Raw genomic sequence first — 18,950 nt, forward strand, 5'->3', positions numbered from 1 at the left:
GAGGAATGTTACCAGATGATTGATAGGTGTTCTTATAACAAAGTTACAGCACCACAGGTGTATATGCCCCCAAACCTCAAGTTCCTGCTATTTGTGGTTATTAGCTGAGTTTTCCTGCAGTCCCTCCTCCCCTCTCCCTGCTTCTCTGCCCCTAGGAACCACCCTCCTGTCCTGTATCTGCCACCTGCAGATTTGGTCTCTGCCTAACAAAGGGCTTTGGGGAAGGAGGAAGAAAGAGGTAGAGACTGGGAGGCAATAATAGTGTCTGTTGCAGGAGCTCTTTTTGTGTGACCTTTGGTGGCACTTGCTGAGGGTTTTTAACTTAATTCTGAGAGAGAAGGAAGGATCCTGATGGTGATGATAGAGGCTAGTTGCTGGAAGACGTTTTCTCTTGCCCAACTTCACTAAGACCAAGGCATCACTTTAGGTGAGCCCCCACATCTGGAAAGTAACTTAGGGAGCAGGTTATCCTGTGGGAAACATCTGTTGACTTATCTCCTTTATTCTTTGAATGTTGTTTTAATTTTGACTCAAATAACACATGGAAACCGGGTGCAAAGACCTGGAAGTGGAGCTGTCAGCAGAGACCCTGGGAGAGATTTCACGTAGCAGCATGATCCTGGACAAGTCATTAACCCTCCTTAGGCCTCGTTCCCTTATTTGTAAAATGGAACTGATAACAGTATTTCATTAATAGGATTTTTACGAAGAACAAAGAAGATAATGTATGAATACCTTGTTGCACAGAATAAATGGTTACTATTTCGTAACTATTATTATTACTCTTGTTGTTATTGTTATTCTACTGGCAGCAAATACAGTAGAGGTCTTGGAGTCCAAGGAAAGAAGCTGTTCTGATCTTCCCAAGATAGTGAGACAGGAAATATTGGGTCTGGGGTTAGAATTTAGAGATTATTTAGAATTTCCATATTTTTCTCTACTGAATGAGAATTTATTACACTTGTACTAGACAAACTTCGTTTTTGTTTTCATATCCTGGGTTGAGTAATTCCACTTAAATAGGAATTATTTAGGAATCTATTCTATTAAAATAATCATAGCCTTGCACAGAGATTTAGTAACAAGGATATTCCATTCAGCATTTTGTTTGGGGTGGGGAATGCAAGAAAACTGAAAATGGCTTAGGAATCTGTCAGCTGAGGATTGATTAAATTGGACATCGTTATAAGACGAATCAGTCAGCATGCTTTTGGCTGCAAATAAGACAGTCCTTCCCTCCTCCTCTGCTCCTGTAAATGAGCTGATACAACTGAGGACATTTATTACCCAGATAACAAGTATAGAGGTAGAACTGGCTCTGGATGTGGCATGTCAGGGTCTATCTCAATTTCTTCTTTCTTCTTGTTTGGAGTTTGATGCGTTGGCGTCATCCTCAGACTGGGAGCAAAATGGCTGCAGCATTTTTAGCATCACATCTAGATAGAATGCCCTCCAGGGAAAAAGAGCCACTTCTTTTTCTCAGAAGCTCCTAGCTGCTTCTTCCTCCTCCATGAATAATATGCCAAGTGAAAGAAAGCAGATTATATTAATAAAACTCCAGGGCAAGTTTCCCAACATTTTTTTTCCCCAAGAAATATGTGCCAATTTTTGTATGTTTTCTCCTCCAGATAAACTTTAGAATTAGCTTATCAATTTTCATAAAGTATCCTATTAGGTTTTGATTGGATTATTTAGAATTTATAGATTTAGCTGGGGAGAAATGGGCCTGGAAGTTATTTTAATTTAGAAAACACCAAAGTGGTAGCATTGTTTATATTATTGGAAAACAGGAAAGAACTTCCTATCACTGGGAAAATGGATGCATAGAACATAATATAGTCAGACAACAGAATACCATACAGCTGTTAAAAGGAATGACCTAGTAGCAGAGGGTAGTACTAAAAGGTATGATACCACTGATGTAAATTACAAAAAGCAGGTGATGTGATACTCTCTATTGTTCACAAATACATGCGTACGTATGTAAAAACCGTAAGAAGGCATTGGAAAGATCCATCAAATTTATGCTAATGGTTGCCTCTAGGGAGCATGGCAGGAGAATGGGGAAAAGGAGAACTTAACTATATCTACAGTGTTTTATTTCTTTCATTTAAAAAAATGTTTGGAACATGGTAGGCTCTAGGGGCAGAGAACTGGATGCCGGAGTAATAGCAGTGATGGGAAGAGTTTCACTGTATATCCTTTCATCCTTTTTAGAATGTGAACCATACAAATGTCTCACTGACTCAACTGTAAGACACGCGATACTATGTTCACAGTGATCTATTCTCAGTGGTACTTTCCCCACCCCCCTCAGGAACAGTGGTTTATTAACCAGAGGGACCTCCCCAGATCAGCCATTGGCCACCCGAGGGGCTCGGGGTGCTGATTGGCCTCCGGCCGTGGGGTCGCAGAGATGGGGAGGTCCGGACAGTTCCCAGCGGCTCAGACGGGTATCAGACTCCGCCCACACCGAAGTGCCCACACTCTGGGTGGCCGGGGGCACAGGGCAGCTGGCCCCACCTCCAGCAGGTCTCCAAGTCTTGGATGTAAAAAGGTGAGGTTGGGGTTGGGCTGCACCTGCGGTGACAGCCTGAGGGCCACCCAGTCCCCCCCGCCAAGTCTCTGCTGGGCCTGAGGGCCCTGGGAGGCCACCGCTGGGGTGCCCGGAGGCCGTGGGCCTTGGTGTGGCGGTGGTGGTGGCAGTGGCAGGCGCCCGGCTGGGCCGTGGAAGAGGCTGCGGGTGCAGAGCCCACAGCAGCCGCCGCCCCCGCCCCGGCCAGGCGCCCTTCACCACGCCTCTGTTCTCCAGGGCGAAGCGGGATAGGCAGGGCCGCGCCTCCATGGCAGCGCCGTAGGGCTCACGCTTGTGCACAGGGAAGCCCACCTGGCCCAGCGGGAATCCGATCTGGTCGCGCATGCCCCGCTGCTGTGCAGAGTGCACCCGGCGGTCAGCGGGGTGCAGGCCCAGCTCCTCCATCCCGTGCGGCGCGAAGCGCGCGGTGTCCTCGTTGTGGGAGGCCTCCGTCACCGTCACCTCGACCTTGGCGCTGCGCTTCAGCTCCTCCAGCACGTAGTCCGGGGACCTGTGGTACATGGCGTTGGTGGCCTCGTACGGAAGGTTAATGGGGTTCTCTTAGCCGATCTCCGCCGCTCCTGGGCCTTGTGTGACCCCCGCGCCAGCTTGGACCCCAAACACTGGCCCTCATGGCAAGCCAGCTGCATGTCCAGGGTCACGCTGTCGTTGGCGTCCTTGAGGTAGCACTGGTATGTATTGAAGATGAGTGGCTTCTCCTCAAAGGTACTTTTATTCTGTATATTTTTCATATTTTAAAAACTTCTTTATAACGAGAAAAAAAATAGCAACTTGCACCCAGGTAGTGGTGCAGGAGGTGCTGGTGGTGGCAGGGGCTGGAGGCAGCTGAGGAGGTGGAGATGTCCACCATTGGTGGAGGCTGTTGGTCTCCAATTTGATACATGTCCTCAGATGCGCTGTGTGAACTTTGTACGTGACTGTCGCCCCAGTGTCAGACTCTAGTAAGGGAAACCAAACGAATATAATTAAGAGCAAGCACACAAATCAAACACTGGTGGACAGCTCCTCCATGGGCTTATCTCCCAGTGTCCCCCAGTCCAGACTTGTGTAGGAGTTCTGGAACTTGAGAAGGACGGGCATGTCTTAGGAAAATGCTTTGCACTATGATGTTCCTGGAGTAGTGAAGCTTTGGCTCTGACCTCATGAGTTTTCTCCCCATGTACCATCAACATCTCATTCCTCCAAGACCGCTCAATCCTGCGCTGTGGTATATGATGAGATGAAAAACCACAGCTTTCTTTCACCTGCCCTTTATCCTCTTTGCTCCCCTTTCCTTCCCCTTCCAAGAAAGGACCAGACACAATAGGTGGCTTCTCGTGAGAAAAACAGTCATAAGTCTAGAGGAATGACAATTCCCCTGAGGTCACATGGGAGACAGGGGTGCCAACAGCTTGTTCCTGGAGGTCTAGAAGGAAAGAGGCACTGGAGGCAGCAGGCAGGTGGGGATGGGAGGTATAAGTGAGAGATACTGAATGGTATCTTTTGGGGAAGTAGAAAGACGCACCCTGGGAAGTTTTAATGAGCTGCTGTGGATACCCTTTAATATTTGAAGGAGACAAAAAAGAAGATTAAAAACTACTGGGCTCTGCTTCTTTAAACATGATGCTGCTCTGAAGCTGTAATATAGGGCTTTATGTGTATTACGATTATAATGGGCTGACCCTACAGGGCATGCAGTGGTGGTGTGGCTTTTTTGGGATTCATTTCATCCCAGATGTAATTCCAGGGCTGTGGAATTCTGAGGATCTTTGTGCCAGGGCTTCAGTTGCACCTCTGTATGGGTCCAGGATGTGAGGTATGGCCTGCTCCTTCTGTCTTCATCTGTTCAGAAGAGGCAGCCCCTAGAAAATGGTGGAAGCAGAAAGTGGGAAAGAGAAAAACAGATGAAGCAAGAAGTTATGTCCTCTGTGAATGAAGACAGCTGATCTGTTGTAGACAGGATGAAGAGAAGAGTTGAGAAGAAAAGCCAAGTGGTTGATGTGCAAAGAAAGGAAGTGGGAATCTCAGCTATTCCTTTTCTGTTTTTGCTTGTTTCCCAGTCCCTGGAAATGTATTTTTTGGGGCCACATTCTTCCCACCATAATTTAGAAGGATATTGTCGCCATATTTGAAGATCACTTGAAACAATAATTGGTGTTATTCTGCAACACTTCCTAAGAATGAGAAAACTATTTACATACTGGGGACACTCTATTTCTCTCTATTTGCCAGAAAATTTGCTAAACAAATCATATTTATTCCTTCCATAAAATCACAGTTTCAAAGAGCAATATATTAGGCATTTTCCTTGCCAGAGGACTTGAGCTATGATTTTCTGCTTCTTTAAAATTCATATTAATGACCTTTGATACTGGATTTCTAAGGGAGAGACTCTTTGCAACATCTTCTATATAGAACCTGGGTGTTTCTGTGTTGAATTTACTTAAAATTCAGCCTCTACAGTTTGATCTCAATCATGTAAAAATATATAGCAAGAAGGCTTCTGGGACAAACACTAAAATGTTTATTATTAATTTTCTCTAGGCTTTGACATTCTGGATGATTTTATTTTTCATACTTCTTTCTATTTTCCATATTTTTTTTACAATCTGTATTCATAGCTTCAAAAATAAAATAGTTACTGTGAACATTCTATATAAGTTTTTTATATGTCACATGATCACAAGGATGTGAAAAATTTATGAAGCAAAGAGACTGCAAGTAGAAAATACCAAAATATTAACAGTGATTCTTACTGAGTTAGAATCCTTCTTTATTTTGCAATTATTCTGTAATGAACATGAACTACTTTCGTAATAGGAAAAAATTATTTTAAGAAAGAATTTATTAAACTTCATCCAAAGAAATGCCAAAAGGGTCAAGCCACTTAGCATTCTCTCTCTCACATGGCATTCTAGAATTTTTTTTGAAAGGGCATGTTTTCCCCTGATATCAATCTCAGGAGGTTGGAGGACATACCCTACACACCTCTAGCTTCCTTTAATAACTGATTTGAATGTATTATCCTCATATATTTAGAAGTTCCCTTGAATCTCACTATGACTCAACGTGAAGGAAAAGATGCATTTGTGCCTAACTTTAATAAAAGTCTTATGGAAAGTATAGCTGAATTAATGTCTTAATTCTCTGTTGCTGGTAGATCCAGCAGGAATACCGGTCACATGGGTTTACCCTGGAATACAGCCGGGGGGCTAGTCTCCACTGGATTGGGAAGGAGGTCAGTTTTCTCAGGGGTCTGAAGGCCGACTGCCATTGGGGGAAGGGAAGAGTGAGTGCAGACTGTAGCTGAGAAAGGGGCCAAGTTAAATATCTGAAAAGCAGTATTAGTGTGAGCTCCAAGGGAGAGGCAGAAAGTAGGAGAGATGGTAAGAGAGAAGGAATAAGTTAGTATATGGGGTGACAAAAAGAATGTAGGGTTTAAGTCATGTAGACCTGTGTTCAATTTCTAGTTCTGCCACTCACCTAGCTTGGGCAGGTCAGGTCACTTAACCTTCTTGACCCTCTGTTTCTCCATTTTAAAATAGTTGTGACCCAGATGTCATCTGAGGTCGTCCTATTCTTTGACCCTAAATAACGCTGGCTTCTGGGTAAAGTCCGTGCCCTCTCCTACGGGTTAGACTTAGGATTGACTGTGATCCTAAATCCAACTGGTAGGAGAATCCTAAAATATTAGCTTGAAAGAGGAGTCTTTTTTTTTTTTTTTTTTTGGTCCTGTAATGTGCAGTGATGGGCAGTCTGGGGCTGGCATGGTGGTTCTAGCCATCTGGGATTCAGGCTGCTTCCAGCTTCTCTTCCACCATGAAAAGGGTGCAGTGCCTGTCCTCATCACCCCAGATGGAGGCTCAGCCATCACCCCAAGCTTTAAGCGGCAGAAAGGAGAAGAGGAGGAGGAAGAAAAGAGGAAAAGGGAGTACGGCATCCATCTTTAATGGAAGTGGCCTGTAAATAAGGCAGTCCTCTCTGTGAGAGGCCCTCTGATGCCAGTTGTTAAAAGAATCCTTTATTCATCTACACTGGAATAATAACCTCTGTCTTACAGAGTTATTGCAGTATATAGTACAGGTCTGGCACAATAGCAATTAGCAGATAATCAAGATTTTAAAAAGTAACTAGTAGTAATATATTATTACTAAGTTTACTTTAATATATTAGTGAGAATTTATAACTCATTGTTGTGAAATTCAGAACAGGCCGAGAATGATCTCAAATTGCCGTGGCTGTGCTCTTCTCGGGTGCTGGTTGTGTGATACAGGCAGGCAGGTAAGCGGGTCAGAGGTGCAAGGCCAGGCCTGGCCAACGTGACTATTTGTAACTCCCTGCCCGTAGTCTCATTTAGTCTTTTAAAGAAGTCTAAGATGTCATTCTTGTATGAATTGCTTTTCCAGACAAATAGTAATAGTTGCTAAGGTTTACTGAAGGCTAAATCCAGACCAGGCACATTTAGTTTTTGGCTTTTTGAAATAAATAATTCTGAAAGGAACATTATCTGTGTTAGATATTAGTCACTTGTGAAAGATTGCTAGCTGCAGGGCTATTGGATCATTTTCTGCATGTCGTCTCATTGAATTCTCACAGTCTTTTGGGATAAGCATGGTTGGTCCTGTGGAAGACCAGAATATGTCATCTCAAAATCTGAAGGATCATTGAGACAATTAAGAAGAAGCAGATACAGGAAAGCTCTCTGCTCTCCCTCTATTTGCCTAAAAGGAGGACTCAGGTTTACAACGACAAAACGTATCCTGTGCCCCTATCTCTACCAGGAAGAACAAAGGTTACCTACTGAAGACAGTTTTAGACTCTCATCAGCCTGGAGATGGCACCAGAGGAACCTACTTTAACAAGCTTTATTCTCTAGCCTTTATCTGCCAGTTATTTGCCTTCCCCCAACTTTCTGCCACTTGAGACTCAAATTCTTTTTCCTTTGTCTTGTTGCTTCTCTAAAAATCTATTGTTCTTTGTTGAAGATGCTATATAAGCTGGAATTCAGAGCCACCTCTTCAAGAACTACTCATTCTCTGGGTGTCTCCCATGTATATATGAAATATGCCTGTTAATAAACTTCTGTTTTTCTCTTGTTAATCTGCCTTCTGCAACAGGGGTCTATTTCAACTAAGAATCTATGGGGATTGTTATTTTTCACTTACAGTCCCTTCATGTTACATGAATGGAATTAAGGGTTAGAGAGAGGAAGTCATTTTTTTTAAGATCACATAGCTAGTAAGACATAGAAATCAAAACCAAATCTTCATACCCTTAGCCATGACACTCTATGTCCCCTAAGGATCCCTGTTATTGTTCTCAACAGGGCTTATATCTGTCTGTGGGTATGAAGGTACCACTCAGTACTGGCGTTCCCAAATGTTAATGTGAACTTAAGCTTGGGCCCAGCCTCTGCTGAGCATCGAATGCACTGAGCCCCAAATGCAGGTTCTTGCTACAGACACCAAGTTCAGCAGTAGCTTTTATGCTTTGCTCAGTAGCTCCAATTCCACTTTGGAGTGGCTTGAAAAACTCTTGCACTGCTGTTATCTACTTCATATTAACTGTTTATTTCTAGTTTGTCAATTAGGTCTAGCATATTCTGTGAGTTTAACACAATTACCCCTCTAATAACTCAAACAGCAATTTTCAAAGGACATTTTGGAGGTGGGAACATCTTCAATGTATTTATCAGTAAGGATGATTCTTTATAGTCTCCTTTTTATTTTTTGAGGTCTGTCTTTTTCTTGCCCTCAGCAAATCACTGATTCTTCAGCTGATGTCATTTCTTCAGAAAATATAAAACTAGCAAAAAAATCCCATTAAATCATGACTAGCAAATAAATGTGATATAAAACTAGCAAATAAACATGGAAAATATTTAATCTGCCTTGTATTCAGATAAATGCTCATTTTGAAAGTATAAAAAAGTGCTTTTCCTATTTTATTAGCAAAAATTATTCATGAATAATAATATCCATTATAATATTTGCAAAATTGTGGTGAAATTGGTATTCTTTACTCCAACAAAACAGACATAACTTTCTAGACAATAGCACGTCACTATGTACCAAGTGCCATGGAAGTGTTCACAATTGTTGATCTAAAAGTCCTGTATCTTGCAATCTTTCACAAGTAACTAATATAAAAGGAAAAATTCATATATATGGATATGTTCTTTTCAGAATTATTTATTTTAAAAATCCCGAAATTAAACATCCAACTGTAAGAGAATGGCTAAATAAATGTGATATCTTTAATTCTGGAGTATTATACAGTCATTAAATATATGTAGTTATATATTTATGATCAAATAATTAAAGAAAGGAGACAAGTTTGTAGGCATACCATCATTATAACTGTATGTAAAAATTAGAATAGATTTTAAAAGAAATTGACTTAAAAATACTCATTTATAAAAGGCTTATCACAAGTTTAATTCCATTAGCAGATGTTTGACTGGGTAGCAAATGAAGTAATTTTGTAAAATATAGTGTGTCATTTTGTGGATTATGACTCCTCTTTAGGCATTAGTATCACTGCTTGGAATGGGAGGCAAAGAATTTGTGATTATCTGTACAGAAATATGGCCGTGGTCTGGAAGACACCATAGTCAAGGAGCACTGACTATGTGACGGTGGCAGAACTTGGACCTCGTTCCAAGTTCTGTATTTTTACTGACATCGAAAGTTTTCGTGAGCTGGAGCATTGTTGTGTTGAAGACATGTGTTGCTTTTGCTTGATCGAAGCCCAAAATCCAGGTAGCAGGGGTAAGAACTGCATGTACACACCCTCGTCCTTCAGAGCTCAGTGTTGCTTTAATGGAATAACCATGTGGAATTGACTTAAAGTGGAGACTCTTCTCGCTCAAGTCTCATCAAACACACACCATCCCTTTGTGTCAAGAGACCTAGCTGTGCCACCCATTAAGGCTCCTGACTTTTACACTTCTGGATCATACGTTCTAATTCTAATTCTTCTAATTCGTACATTTTCTCTGCCAGTATCTTCCCACTCAAGAATTTATTCCAGAGTATTGACCTAAAAGAGAAAGCTGAGACACAAAATATAATCTTAAAGAGTTTACTTGAGCCAAAATGAGGACAGCTGCCTGGGAGGGGCTCTGTTCTGCCTTTGTTACAAGCAGGGTTTTAAAGGCAAAAAGGAACAAGGAGTGGGTTGATACAAAGTTGTTTGGCTGGAATTCTCATTGGTTTACAGAAATAACATTGATTAGTGATTGGCTATACATTGTTGAACTACAGGATATGTGTTATGGTGTCCAGCGAATGGCTTCATTAGGTTAATTTATGGCCACTTGGTGTTAATCAGTCTAGAGCCCACATAGCAAGTAGCTTCAAGAGGTGATTACTTAGGTCAAGGAAGATTGAGACCTGACTGCTGTCACATTTCAATGCCTCTCTGGGCCTGATAATGAAGAGGGCTTACATTCCTCAGATAAAAAGCTTCTTTTCTTTGTCAAGAGGAAACATAGAGATACTTGAATGACGATTTTATTGGCACCCATTCTAGATGCTGTAGTTGTCTTAAATGAAATAAAATATATATAAAAGACACATGGCTAGGGATGTTTTAGAAATGATTCAAATTGTTACCAAACATCTATTTTCAATTCAAGGTTCATATTGCAAACTTAGTAACAAGAAACCCATCCCTTTAGGGGAATAAAACCTTTGTGACCAACTTAGTGAAACATATGTATTAGAGAGAAAAAGAAATTGAATATGCCAAAACAACAGTTGATTTATGGTTGTAAGTTTGAGGGTGAAACATTTTATTTCTATTGTAAACTTTCTGAACTATATATTATTTCTACTGAATAAAAATTAAGATAACTTTTGAGAAATCCAGATACTTCCTAATGTCTTTTAGTTCAGAAAAATAAAATTTTTTTTAAAGTATGAAGATTGTTTATTACTGAGGATAATCTAAAACTGACACTATAGATTTAGAAAGCAATTCTTAAAAGCATTTCTCAAAAGAAGCCAGTATCGAAAGAGTAAATGTGTAGTCTTCAAAGGGGACAAATTCATAGTTTTGACCACAGTCTGTGTATTTGTTTCAGAAGCAATTACATTTTCTATAGGCTCATCTTATGCATGGAATTATCTAATTTTCTTTTAAAAGAAAAAAGTGTTTTAGTTAACTATTGTTGCAACAATGCTGCATGAAATCTTAGCATACAACGATAAGCATCTAATTAGCTGATGGATGTATAGGTTAGGTAGCGGTTGTCTCTTCTGGGCTGGGCTCAGCTGGGCATATCTGCTTCAAGTTGCAGTGACTGGGGTGGTTCTACTTCTGTAGGTCTAGGCTAAATCAGCTCCATGTCTCTCATCCTCTCTGGAACAGTCCTCTAGTAGGGCAAGTTCTTCTCATGGTGATAGCAGAGGAGCAAGAAGGCAAACAAAAATTCACATTTAGGCTTTGGACTGTCGCTTCTTTCCTCCTGCCACTGATGAAAGCAGGCCACATAGTAGAGTCAAACATTAAAGGCAAAAAATGTATCCTACTTATGACGAGGCCAGGGCAAGGGAGGATGCAGAACTGGTCCTGATCATTCAATCTAAGCCCAGAGGGTGAAAAGATGTTATGAAACTAGAAAAGGGTCCAGTGGTGAATTAGTCACCCAAATTGAAGAGGGCGATTGTGATATCGTGATATATCATAATTAGAAATATATATTTGGACTCTGCCTCTGGTTCCTGGCATACAACTCCTGAAACCATTGGAATCTTTGGAATGATTAGAGTATCTTATATGCTGATGAGATGACTGGTGGCTGGGGGCCCCCACATAGCTTCAGGATGGATGCAAGTCCGGGAAAGACCAAGGCATGATTAGAGGGTTAGAACTTTCAGCTCTACCCCCACGTGTAGAGAGAGAAGAGGGGATGAAAGTGGCCAATGATATAATCACTCATGCCTACGTAATGAACCCAAAAGGATGGGGTTGAAGAGTTTCTGGATTGCTGGACATGTGTAGGTGCCTGGAGAGGGATGTGCCCAGTGAGGGCATGGAAGCTCTGTGCCCCATTCCTCATACCTTGTCCTGTGCATCTCTTCCATCTGGCTGTTCATCTGTGTCCTTTGTATTAATAAAATCCTTTATAGTAAATTGGCAAAGGTAAATAAAGTGTTTCCCTGAGTTCTGTGATCTCTCTAGCAAATTAGTTGAACATGAGGAGGTTTATAGCTGTTCAGTGAGAAGCACAGGTCATAGCCTGGGGCTCGCAATTGGCATCTGAAGTGGAGGGCAATCTTGTGGGACTGTGCCTTTAACTTGTGGGATGTGATGCTCCTTCCAGGTAGATAGTGTCAGATTGAGTTAAATTATGGGATGGTGTCCACTGGGGAGTTGCTTGGCATATGGTAAACCCAACATACATCTGGTCCCAGAAGCATTCTCTGCTGTATTGGGTGAATGTATGAGAGTAGGAAGACATTTTGGCTTTTCCTATCTCTTACATTGATAGTTTGAGAAATGGCCATTCTGCTGGCCTTTTCTTTGGCTGTTTGATTGTCCTGACTTTTTGCTTCTCCTTGGCCAACATGGGGATTTAAGGGCACCAACTTATAGAAAATAGAGTGTATGTCTCACATTGAGTGTTTTAGTCAATTTGACCAAAGTGTAGAACTAGAAGTATTCTGAATACTATTCCAAGTAAAAGTTTTAGAAATAAATATATAGATTTTTTTTTTCTAGTCCAAAGCAAGGCCAGCCTATGCCAGGCTAAGAGTACTTGAGGGTCTTCATTGCCCAGCCCAGAAACCCGGACATTTGTCTGCTCTCGGATCAATGCTAGAGAAGAGAGGAGCGTTTGTGCCCCACAGCAAGGGAATATGAAAGAAAGAACTTCATTGGCTTTCTCCATCACCTGACTTGATATAGATTTCCAATTTTAAAAAAGGAGCCCCAAGTTAGTCCCTATGGAGTCAAACATGACAATAGAACAGCTGCTACCTCAGCATGGATGGCAATTTTTTAGAGGATTTATGAAGGAAGAAAGGGACCTTTCCTCTCTAAATAAAAACTGCTCATTTAAGATCTTTTCTCCTCAAGTTTCTACTCTAGTTAAGAAGCTGCTAGTATCTCAATTGTTTAAAACTCCAGATTAAAAGCAAACTAAATGAATATAGAAAGGAAATAAACTTCTCTAAATGCTAAGACAACTGTACCTTTAATAGATAACATAAATCTTCTAATTGTAAGAGAATAGATTACAAATTCTGTTCATGGTGCTGACTGGCTGAGTGGCTTTGGGAAGTATTTTAGCCTCTCTTAGCTCAGTTTCCTTGTTTGTAAAGTGAGAGGGAGGCAGGCTGTGGATGTTGCCTAGGGTTGCTGGCTTCCTCCAGGTAGGAGAGGTTCATTATCATAGATCTGGGGCTGGTCTCCACATTTTGCAAGTAGAGAAACTTTGAAAACGAAAACCAACCGAAACCAACTATGTGTAGTAGCGTAGAAGGTGCTCTCTAGAGCCAGACTGTTTGGTGGAAATCCAGACTCCATCACTGGTTAGTTGTGTGATCTTGGGCAAGTTACATAAACCCCCTGTGCTTCAATTTTTGCATGTGTGTTGTATATAAAAATATTGCCTACCTTGTAGAGTTGTTACATAATGTATGCAAAATGGCTGACCTAAGGCTGGTTTATAGTAAGCATTCGAGGCATGTCAGTGTATACTTGCCTGCTTACCTAGTAACTCCCTTCCTCGTTCCTAAAATCACGTTAATTTTGTTCCCTCCTCCATGTAGATCATGTGTCCCTGGGGAGGCTAATTAACGTCAGCTTTAAGGGAGGTCCTGATGATTTGAATCCAGTCCTTCTCAAACTCTTGTGTCATCAGAATGATCTGAAGGGTTTGTTAAACACACACACACACACACACACACACACACACACATTTTGCTGGACCCCATCCCTAGAATTTCTAATTGGGTAGGTGGGGGGAGGGGCTGAGAATTTTTATTTTAAGAAGTTCCCAGGTGATGCTGATGTGGCTGGTCCAGGAACCACACAGAGAACCTCTGGTTTCATACAATCATGGTATCATAACAACCCCACCCCTTGTCTGGCTGATCTAGTGAAACAGCAGAAAAAGTTTACCAGGAGCTTCCAGAGAAGAATATTCTGTGTTCTCAAGAGAGTGATGGATTTCAGGACACAGTATTCCATCCAAAATATGGCACTTTGGCATTTGAGAAAACAGCAGAAGCAGGAAGGTCTCTCTCTTACCTTCTCTTTCCCCTTCTAACCTGAAGCAGGCCATAAAACCAGTGGACCTTCCCCTGAAAGTAGGTCATAAGACCCTCATTGCAGATGAAGATCTCCTCCCTATACCCAGAGGAAAGGAATGTCCTCCTCTCTGAAAACACAGAGACAACAAGAATCTGAACATAGAGGTCTTGCTGAGTTTGCCACAGTTTATTACCATTGGATCATCCCCTTCTATCTTCCAATTATACTTCTGCATAACTGTCCGTAGAAAGACACCGTTTTCCTGTTTCTTTGGGTCTTCCTTTCTGAAGGCTCCTGTGTCACCTAAAACTTGCATTAAATAATTTGTATGCTTTTCTCTCATTAATATTTTTATTATAGGAAGCTCAGTCATGAACGTTGTGATGGCTGAGAAATCTTTTCTTCCCTATAAGAGCCTCAGGAAACCACATGGAAGTAAACAAAAAAATTAGCCTCAACTGCTGCTGACAGCTTTCCTGCGATGATCAGTTAGCCTTGGGATGGAATGGGCCAGGTTTTTGATGATATTATTGAGATGCCAGAACAACCCACACAAACTCTGAGGGCAGCCCTCCTTTATATTTCTGGAGACGTGAACAAATAAATGTCCTTGTTATTTAAGTAAATTTGAGTTGAGTTCTACTTCTTGTAGCCAAAAAATACCCTAACTGATACAGTCCTCATAACTCCTGATAACTTTATTCAGTATTTACTATATGACAGGCAATGCGCTAACCTCTTTGCACTCACATTAAACTTCTCAATAACCTAATGAGGTAAGTATTCTTGTTATACCCATTTTTAAGATAAAGAAACTGAGGCCCAGAGAGGTTAGTCAACTTGCCCAACATCAGGCAGCTACTGGTAGAGCAGTATCTGAGCTCGGGGGGTTTCTGAATCCCAACCCAAAGGCCAAGACAGATGTGTTGTATCATACGCTCAATGGCAGGGACATTCCTTCCCAGTGAGTGCTGTCCCGATTGTCCAGAGCAAAGGGCTAAGTGCTAAATTCCCCTCCTGTTCATCCAGGGAGGCTGGATGAACAACAAAGGTGGTTAACTAAATCTGGATTGAGAAAAGGGAGGGGAAGGATTTTGATGGAGTAGCTTATGAATTCATGAAGGTTTATAGGGTGAGATCTATCGAATTATTCCATTTCCAGAAAAAAGAGTAGAGCTATGTACTTCTCTTCCTTGGACAGCATAGTAGGATCCCAGCCAACTTTCTGCTCTCTGGGTCCCCTCTCCCTAAGCCTTAATTCACTTGGTTGCAGCCGTGTTCACCTCTCCTTCATCCTAATTGAACTTGGGTCTTTTCAGGTCTTCCTAGTCACACCTTTACAAACAAGTCTTCACTTACTTCTTCAGTGGGTTAGTTTCAAACATACAGTAAGTGTAGAAAATACCTTATTAGGTACTCATGCACCATCACCCAGATTTTTCAGGGGTAACATTTTATCTGTTTACCTCAGACTTCTCAAGGAAAGGACAGAAAAAGCCAAATCCTGAAGGCAGTGGATATCGTTTCATCACTTGTTTTTCTATTTTTATTATACACGTTGTGTTTTTTTGTCTTTAAAAATTTACATAAATGGTAAACCCCTATATATTGTACAAATAATTTTGTATTTTGTTTTTATCTATCAACATTTTATCAAGATTTAGTTTATTGTAATAGCTTAAAGCATTCCATTTTATGAATAAACCACATTTTATTATCCATCCTGATGAGCGTGTAGTTTCTCTAGGTAGCTGTCCAAAGGCGGACTGCTAAGTTGATAGTGTTGTGCATGAGTTTCACGTTTACTAGGTATTGCAAAATTGCTGTCCAAAGTGCTGCAACAATTTGTCTTCTGACTAGGCACGTGTGAATTTACATTTCCCACATCCTTGCCAACCATTTGTATTAATAGACATTATTTTTTAAAGCTTTTGTGAAAGATATTTTGAAAAAAATAGACCATACTTTCCCTGGTCATTTTAAAGGCCTCTTTTGTCATAAACTACATCCCAATATATAATCCCAGATCTGTTTCTGGGCTCTCTGTTCTGTTCCAATTGTCCATTGTCTTACTTTGCTCTGTGACATGACTTTATAATAAATCTTGATATCTTCGAGGGTGCATTACCCTTCATTTTTCTCCTTCAAAATTGCCCTGGGTATTCTTTGCCCTCTGTTGTTCTTTAGGAATTTTAGCAGCAGCTTGACAAGGTCTATGAAAAACCCGGGAGGATTTGACTGGAATGCATTGACTTTGTAGATTAATTTGGAGAGAATTGCCAACTTTAAAATATTGAGTCTTTCTTATCCGTGAACATCCTGCACTTTTCCATTTTTCCCAGGTTTTAAAAATTTACAAGCTTCAATAAAGTTTTATACTGTTTCCATAGCATTCATACATATCTTTTGCCAGCTATGTTCTTATGTACCTTATATTTTTGTTGCTACTGTGACTGATACAATTTTTAAATTATATTTTCTAATTGGATGTTGCTGGTATATAGAGATATTATTGATTTTTGTATATGATTTTGTATCCACTCAGCTCTTATTGCTTTCATAGTTTCTTTATATATTCCCATAGATTTTTCTGTGCGGACAATACTATTATCTGTGAATAATCACAATTTTGATTTTTCCTGTCCAATCTTTACATCTCCTTTTTCCTCCCTCTGGTCTTTGCTTTCGCTAAGACAGCCAGGAAAGTGCTGAATACCAATGGTGCTAAAGAGCATCCTTATTCCTTTAAAATGAAATGTTTAAAGTTTTCACTATTCAGTATGATATTTGCTGAAGGTTTTTGGTAGATACCCTTTATCAAGCAAAGAAAGTTCTGCTCCAGTCCTGGTTGCTAAGAGTTTTTACAGTATGTGGTTGTTTAATTTAATCTGTTTTTTCCCTGCATTTTTGAGATCATCATGTGGGTTTTCTCCTTTTATCTATTAGGGTTGTGTATTACCTTTATTGATTTGTAACATTTAATCATCTTTGCATTCTAAGACAGGCCTTACTGGGTCACGGGGCATTCATTTTTAAATACTTCACTGCATTTAGTTGCTAATAAATTATTTAATATTTTCACACCTATGTTCATGAGTGAACATGGTTTACAATTTTTCTCTAAACACACTATCCTTCTCCAGTTTTGGGCCCTAAGGTCACATTAGCCTCATATAATGAATCAAGGAGTTTTCCCTTTCTATATGCTCAGTAACAGTTTGCCTAAGTTAGGAAATATTTATTCTTTGGAAGTTTGAAATCTACCTGTACAATCATTTTAGCCTTTTCTTGAGGGGTGAGAAAGAACATAGGTTTTTAATTGCTGATTCAACTTTTTAAGTAATTATGTCTATGCAGGCTTTTTATATTTGGTAATTCAAGTTTTTTTGGAAAAATGTATGCTTGTTTAGGTTTCAAATTTATTGGCATCAAATTATTCATAGTATTTGTAAGATGCTTTAAATTTCTAATGTATCTGTAATTGTGTATCTTTATTCATGTCTAATAGGGATAATTTGTACCATAGTTCTTTTCTTAACAATCTTGCCAGAGGATTAGCTTGTTTTTGTTCTCTGCAAAGTTCCAGCCTTTGGTTCTGTTGACCCTCTTTTATTTTGTTCAGTGTTACTATATAATGAATGTCTGTCCTTGTATTTTTCATTTTCTTTCTTCTACTCCTTCATTTGGATTTACTGTTTTTCTACTTTTTCAAATTGGATGCTGAAGTTCTTTACTGTTTGATCTTTCTTCCTATCTCATAAATGCATTTAAGGCTACGATTGCCCTTAAGTACTGACTGAGCTGCATCCACCAATTTTGATTTGCCGTACTTTTATTGTCATTCAGGTCTGAATATTGATAATTTCCTTTATGATTTATCTGTGGTCCCATAAATTATTTACAAGATATTTAAAATTTTTCTGATATACATACATACTTTTGAAGTCTATTTTTTAAACTCTTGGTTTCTGATTTTATAGTACTTTGGTCACAAAATGTGGTCTGCACAATGCAGAATGTTTTGAATGTATTGACTTTTGCTTTGTGGGCAAGTCCTCAGTCAATTTTTGGTATATTATTCATGTGTCCTTGAAAATAGAATGCTCTTTAATTTTTGATGTAGGATATAAGTTATAGTTCATTTGGTGAAGTTTATTAATTGTGCTGTTTAAATATCTATTTCCTTTTTGGTTTTTATGTAGTAGTTATTGCAAGATGTTAAAATCTTCCTCCAATGATTGTAGATTTATTCATTGCTCCTTGTGAGTTTTTTGGTTTTGCTTTATATACTTTGAAGCCATGTTATTGAGTACATACAGGTTCAAGATTATTATATCTTTCTGACAAATTATTCATTTTATCATTACATAATGTTTTCTTCCTTAAATCCTACTTTGGTCTGATTTAATAGGACTGTATCAATTTTATTTTGGTCAGCATTTGCCCATTATGTAATTTATCACCTCTTTACTTTCAACTTTTTTGAAATGATGTTTTAGGTGTGTCTCTTATAAGCAGTATATAATTGGAGAGTGTATGTGCTTAAAAATCAGTGAAGAGTGATGAGTTTAGTTTGTGCATATTTATTGTGATTGCTGATGTCTCTATTTATTTCTACCATTTAATTTTGTAATTTATAATTACTACAAATTTCTTTGATCTCTCTCTCTCTCTCTCTTTCTCTCTTTCTCTCTTTCTCTCTCGTATGTGTATGTGGGTCTATTAGATTGAGTTTTTTTATTCCTATGCACCTTCCCACATCACCTTCTACTCCAGAAATTGTACACTATTCTACCTTTATAGGTGTTACCATTACTTTCTCGCATACATGATTGACCTAAAAAGTCTAAATTTAATTAGTATCCCTGCTTTTTACATGAAAAAGAAGTAGCTCCTGCCTTTCATGTTATTATCATATGGTATTTAGTTCCAGCTTTTAAAATACACATACACAAAATCAGTCAATACCCTCGGCATTGTTTTATACAGCCAAGTTTCCCCTGTTTCTTTGCTTCTTTATTCTCTTGTCTTCATTGTAGATTTAATTTCGTTCTTCCTGAGAAAAACCTGTTAGTAATTTTTTTATGGAGATTCTGTGCATGGTAACTTCTTT

The 18,950-nt window shown here is 39.7% G+C and overlaps 1 pseudogene; it reads right to left on the bottom strand.

Moving 5' to 3' along the window:
• Window positions 1-2,353: 2,353 nt before the first annotated feature.
• Window positions 2,354-3,327, bottom strand: LOC105826076 (annotated as a pseudogene).
• Between the last annotated feature and the right edge of the window lie 15,623 nt (window positions 3,328-18,950).

Source organism: Propithecus coquereli, unplaced genomic scaffold, assembly GCF_000956105.1.
Source record: "Propithecus coquereli isolate 6110/MARCELLA unplaced genomic scaffold, Pcoq_1.0 Scaffold85, whole genome shotgun sequence".
NCBI lineage: Eukaryota > Metazoa > Chordata > Mammalia > Primates > Indriidae > Propithecus > Propithecus coquereli.